General features: G+C 40.4%; 1 protein-coding gene across 1 annotated transcript in view; it reads right to left on the bottom strand.

Annotated features, from left to right (window-relative positions):
* The window catches only part of ICA1 (islet cell autoantigen 1), a 161,237-nt gene that overhangs the window by 91,048 nt on the left and 63,310 nt on the right, over positions 1-6,879 (bottom strand).

Here is a 6,879-nt window from a genome sequence, read left to right as displayed (position 1 = left end):
AAAAACAAGAACAAAAACAAAATGATATCGCCACTTTGAAAGACAGTTTGACAGTTTCTTAAAAAACTAAAGTTCTTACCATGTGATCTAGCAACAGTGCTCCTTGGTGTCTATCCAGAGTTAAAAACACCCAGCTGGGCACACTGGTTCATGCCTGTAATCCCAGCACTTTGGGAGGCCAAGGGGGGAGGATCCCAAGGTCAGGAGTTCAAGACCAGCCTGGCCAACACAGTGAAACCCTGTCTCTACTAAAATACACAAATTAGCCAGGCACAGTGGTACGTGCTTGTAGTCCCAGCTACTTGGGAGGCTGAGACAGGAGAATTGCTTGAACCTGGGAAGCGGAGGTTGTGGTGAGCCGAGATGGAGCCACTGCACTCCAGCCTGGGCAACAGAGTGAAGCTCCATCTCACAAAACAACAACAACAACAACAACAACAAACATCCATACAAAAACCTATACATGAATGTTTACAGCATCTTTATTCATAATTGCCAAAAACTGGAAGCAACCAAGATGCCCTTTGGTAGATGAATGGATGAAAAAACTGTGATACATCCAGACAATGAAACATTATTTAGTACTAAAAGGAAATGAGATAACAAGACATGAAAATATATGGAGAAATTTAAGTACATATTACTAAGTGAAAGACACCAATCTGAAAAGGCTAGGTGCTATTCCAGTTATATGACATTCTGAAAAAGGTGAAACTATGAAGGCAGTAAAAAGATCAGGGGTTGCCAGGGGCTCAGGGAGATAGAAGGATGAATAGGTGAAGCATAGATGATTGTTAGGGCAATTAAACTACCCATATGCTACTAGAATGGTGGGTACATGTCACTATGCATTTGTCAAAACAGAATCTACAACACAAAGAGTGAACCCTAACATAAACTCTAGACTTTGGTTGGTAATAATGTGTCAACCGTGGCTCATGAATTGTAAAAAAATGTACTGCACTGTTGGGGGATGTTGATGGTGAGGGAGGCTGTGTGTATGCACCGGGTATGTGTGTTGTGGGGTGCTTGGGAAGTGGGGAGTGAGTATGCAGAAGCTCTGTATCTTTCTCTCAATTTTGCTGTGACGCTAAAAACTGCTCTTAAAATAGTCTATTAACTTTACATATAATTTAATATACAATATACTGACGTGGTTTGGCTGCATCCCCAGCCAAATCTCACCTTGAATTGTAGTAATTCAATTATCCAGGGGCCAGGTGGAGATAAATGAATCATGGCAGTTCCCCCATACTGTTCTTGTGGTAGTGATTATGTCTCACCAGATCTGATGGTTTTATAAATGGGAGATCCCCTGCACAAGCTTTCTTTCCTTCCACGAGACACGTGACTTTGCTCCTCATTCACCTTCCGCCATGATTGTGAGGCCTCCCCAGCCATGTGGAACTGTGAGTCAATTAAACTTCTTCCCTTTACAAATTACTCAGCCTCAGCTATATCTTTATTAGTAGACTAATAGATATAAATATATATAATTTTTCTACACATGAGCATTTAAAAAATGTATGTACCTTTGGGAAAGGGTGAAAAAGACAGATGTGAATCCTTAATGTAGATGCTGGAAAAAAAAAAAGACAGATGGTAAAGATGAGAAAAGATAGTAACAATTATGCTTCAGACCCTCAAAAAATGGCTACCATTTGCCAACCACATTAAAAAAAAGCAGAAGAGGCTGGGTGCGGTGGCTCACGCCTGTAATCCCAGCACTTTGAGAGGCCAAGGCAGGCAGATTACAAGGTCAGGAGTTCAAGACCAGCCTGGCCAACATGATGAAACTCCATCTCTACTAAAAATACAAAAATTAGCTGGGCATGGTGGCGCATGCCTGTAGTCCCAGCTACTCAGGAGGCTGAGGCAGGAGAATCGCTTGAACCTGGGAGGTGGAGGTTGCAGTGAGCTGTGATCACACCACTGCATTCCAGCTTGGGCAACAGAGTGAGACTTTGTCTCAGAAAAAAAAAAAAAAAAAAAGGAGAAAGAAGAAAGAAAGAAAGAAGGAAGAAGAAGAAAAATGGAATCTTTCTATTAACAATGAAGGGTGGAAGCCATCCATTTAGCTCTACTCACCCCTGAAAGCCCACCAAAAACTCTAAACGGGGCACAAATGAGAATAAAGAAGATGGGAAAAGAGACTATCACTACTAAACATTGGAAGCTGGAAAGGAGATAGATAAGTTATAACTAAATGAACAGACTCAAGAAAGCTAAATCCAAATCTGGCAATGGAAAAAACCTAGAAACTACCTGGTTAATTCAGAACTCTCAAAGTTTTATGAACTGATGGTTTGGATACCTTTGGAAGTGGAAGTGATAGTGAGGTTAATAAGAGCAAGCTTGGCTGAATGTCTGTTTAATTCGTTAAATGCCCAGATCCCTCCCTTTACTTCAAGTAGGAAACGCTGCTTTTCTGAAGAATGTAAAACAGAGGGATATGCTCTGGAAACCCACGGACAGCTGAAGGCATGGACACTGTTATGAACCCAGGGAGATGAGAGGGAGTTTACATACTAAATGCTGATAGTCTGGCTCCTTCCCCTACCCTGGCTCCCACAATTTTGGCAACAATATATATTCTCTTCAAGCAAAAAGTGAAAGTCTCCCCTATGGAATCTGCCAAGTGCAAGAAAATATATGCTAAATACATAATATACTCTTCAGAATACACTAAAGATACCGACAACCATGTCGCTCTTTAATGAACTACAGTTGACAAATTCCACCCATATACACAGAGCATCTAAAAGCAGCTTTTCAGGGTCTCCTTCTTTCATATGAGCCCATAATCAAAGATTTTTAGCCCTTTGAGGCCAACCTTTTTAATTAGTCTACAGACAACAGAGAGAGCTGAAAGATGCAAATGGGAGGCCAGTAGAGATATTTCAGGTAGAAGAAAAACAATTCACATCTTCAGAGATATGAGGAAATAGCTTACTCTTAAAGCAAGAACAGGATGTAATAAAAAAGGAACATTAAAAAAAAAGCAAAAATCTCTAAGAAATAGATGGATTAGATGATAAAGCTTAACAGACTTCTCAAAAAGTAGAGCAAGAAGATTAAAAAATAGGATAGGAAAAGACAATACATAGTAACAATAATGGTTGTAGTTTCATATCAATGGTCAGAATGCTATTGTCTGAAATTTTCAATGAGATGAACATTTGAGTTGTAAGAAAGTTCCACATCCATCTGGTTTCTACATTTTATGATTCTGCTTTCCAATTGTAAGTCATCAGAAATGACAGCAAGTCTTGGTTTAGTAACACATTTATACTTAGTTTACTAAATATGTTTTTGAACGTTTTGTGGAAATGTCATGAAAGAAAACATCAGAAGGTCTTGCCCTCATTGGACAGAGTCTCCTCTTAGACAATACATGAATGAATTAGTTAAATCTAGCTTTTTAACAGCACCATATTTCTTTTAGAACTTTTCTGAATGGAGCACTGTTCACTGTTTACATTTATAAAGCTAGTTATTCTGAGTTAATACATCAATATTTTCATCTCAAATTTTACACTATCATGAATTTCTTTGGGATTATTGATCCATGTGTGTGAATAGGCAGATATAATACAATACAATTGTAACAATGAAAATGAAAATTCAAGAAATATAAGCAGCAACACATCAACAGTCTGAAAATACATTAGCCACGAGAAACTGCCCTCTGATAGGGGAATGTTTGCCAAGACATAAAGACTACTGATCACTGACCAGTAACATCTTTTGAGGACTGGGTGCACTTTGAAGAGTGTAGAGTTAGAAAGCAAAAGGATTTCTGTACAAATCACGGTAATTTCAATATAATAATAATACTATATTTCAAATTTGTAACATGTTTGTGAACCAAATTTTTGGCTCTCTCAAACCAACAAATTGTCTGGAGTCTATTTAAAGGACAAATGGCTAGGGAAACCCTGTTCTTTGGAAGTGAAACTACAGACCAGCCTGCACGTAGCTCATCAAAAAGCCTCAGGATATAAGCATAAGAGGTAGGCAGAATCCAAAACAATGACCAGAAAGAAGCTGCAGAGTTTAAGGATGGAAGCAGAGGTGGAATTATATGAAAATAAGGACGCTTGAGTCTCAGGGCCCCTTTCAAGACTTTGCACCAAATTTTGTATTTTTTTTTTTTTTCTTAAAGAGGGCTCCAAATTCGATACAAGACCAGGTCTTCCCTGAATAAAAGGTCCCTAGAAATCACTAAGATGAACTGTCTGATTTTACAGATGAAAAAACTGAGTCCTGGAAAGGACAACTTGTTGAAGCCAAACTGTGGATGTCAACCATTTCATTAAAAGTCAGCCTCCACTTATGTTTCCCTGGAAAGGACTGCATTGTACCTCTTGGTCACACTGCAATAACAGCCCTGGCTAGGCCCACAGGCTCCTTCTAAGGGAGGCTGCCTGCCTCTTCCCCCTGCCCAACTCGGCCTCTGCTAAAGAAGCAGTCCTAAGCTAGTCCCTGAGGAGGAGTGACTTTGTAGTGACCCTGTGATCATGCCCCTCACCCCCATCGCCATTCCATCAACACAGCTGATTAGACTAAAGGTTGTCACCCGACCCAAGGGAGTCATTCCATTTGGGTCAATGACCTGTGAGGTCATCTGGTATAAAGAGCTTTGCTCAAACACAAAAACCAATGATGAGCTAGCCCAATCAAATCCTCTGTCTTAGAAATTTGAACTGGGGACTATGGAAAGAAATAGACAATTAGTAGTGGGGAACTAAATAAGATACAGACCCAGAGGGTGACCGCACACTTAACTAGAAATCCACGAGTTGTGCCTGCTGAGGAGAGATGAGGTAAGTCAGTTTTCAAGCCCTGAGGGACCCTCTAGTTCGAAGTCTTTGAGGTCTAGTTGTATTGTTGTTCTTCCTGAAAAGCCAGGCATGGTGGCTCCAATTGCTGCTTGATTTCTAAGTTTCTCCTGTACTCCCTGTCCCCACACTAACCACCGATTCTGAGAGCACTTGATCCTTGTGTATCGTGCGATATCAGCAAAAACTCAACTCCACGCTTTTGAAAACCCTGATGGCAAAAAGCAGGGTAACTACCTTCAAAGTGAAGTCTGAAATCACTTATGAAGAGAAATTGCTCCTTTATTTTTGGAAGAAAAACTTTAATAGGTCTTTAATTACACAAAGGGAAGGCTGTTAACATATTCTGGAAAGGAGGCAGAAGTTAAAGACAAGGAGGAGCTAAAGGGCTCTGCATTATGAAGTGAATGTTAATCAGCCTAGTGGGTAGACTGGATCTCTCAAACTGCTACCCTTTAGACTAGTAAGATATTCATCCTCTCTGAGGACCTCAGGAAGAGGCAAGCCACAGCCAATAGCACTCCCACATGGGAAAGGGAAGCTGTTTCCTGTGACATGGGGCCAGGCAGAGTATGGAGGAGACAAGCATCCTCAAGTGTACTCTGGGAGTACATGACCAATAAATTCTTTGAGGAGTCACATGTCTGTGTTATAATTCTCTCCCACTGCAGGATGACAAGGGATGACCTGCAGAAGAGTGCCACAAGTGACAGCCACAGTAGAACTGAGGAGCACAGCATTCCTGTGGGATTCCTAAGAATGCGTGGGCAGGGACTCCTGGAAAGTCTTGCACCTCCAGCAAAAATAGCAAAAAGGCTTGAAGCATCAGTATTTGACCATTAAAGTGAAGTATGGCTGCTATATTCTAGAAGAGAACAGGACATCTGGGTTTCAGTTGGTTTCAAAGAACCTCACTAACATGGTAAGTAATAATAATCACCATCCAATGTCACCTTTAAAACAAAGGAAGAGTTTTAGGTGTGAATAAATGCATGTATATAAAAAGAGTATGTATATGCATCAATTTTTTTTGATGATCATTAGAGAGCTGATTCAAATGGAATTCAATAATCAGGAAACATTAATTCATACTCCAGAGGTAGCACAGCTTCCAAAGTCAGCTAATCAATGGCTCTGTGAGGTCCTAAGGGGCCCAGGTTCTTTGATCTCTCTGCTTGGCCCCTCTCAGCTGCTGCCTTTGCTCTCACCTGGCACCTTTCATGGTCCCAAGAGGGCAAAGCAATTTCAAGATGTCACATCCAGATATGAAAATATTCAGGTAAACACAGGTATGATCTTTCACTAAGTATCCTTCTTAGGACAAGGACACTTTTCCCAGAGGCTCCCTACTGCCCAAACCAACTTCTCACCTCTTACTGGCCTGAATTGCATTACCCATAAATTCTTAAACAAATCTGTAGTAAAGAGTAGAATTGTCAAGATTGTCTTAGACTAGTGGTTTTCAAACTTCTACATGCATCAGATCCCTGGAGGATCTTATTAAAGCACAGGTTGCTAAACCCCACTTCCAGAATTTCTGAGTCAGTAGATCTGAGATGGGACTCAAGAGTTTGCATGTTTAACAAGTTCTTGAATGAGGCTAATGCAGCTGGTTGGGGGACCACACTCTGAGAACTATTGTTTTAGACTGGGAGAGAATGGATGTTAGGGAATCAACCAAAAATATGTTATAGATAATCATTTTATCAGAAGAGTATTCCATATATTTTGGAATGATATAATTCTATCAACTTTCTTTTGAAAATTAAAATTTCTACAAGTTGTGTATGTCACAAACAATACAGATTGTGGTATACCACAAGCCAAAATATGGAAGCAGAATATAAGCTAATGGCCTATGGCAGAAAATGTGGTTTGCATAAATGTGACCCATTGTCACAACATCCACCCAACCTGCTCTGCACACTTTCCTACCTCATGCTCCTTCTCTTGTGAACTTCTGTTCTCTTTCTCCAGGTTGAAGGGAAATCATCCACATACCTGCTGAGGTGGTATCAACCTCAACCTGTCTCCTGGC

The sequence above is a fragment of the Rhinopithecus bieti genome, unplaced genomic scaffold (assembly GCF_001698545.2).
Source record: "Rhinopithecus bieti isolate Rb0 unplaced genomic scaffold, ASM169854v2 scaffold_23881, whole genome shotgun sequence".
Lineage (NCBI taxonomy): Eukaryota > Metazoa > Chordata > Mammalia > Primates > Cercopithecidae > Rhinopithecus > Rhinopithecus bieti.
Note: the sequence above shows the minus strand (reverse complement) of the source record. Positions and strands in the feature narration are given on the sequence as shown.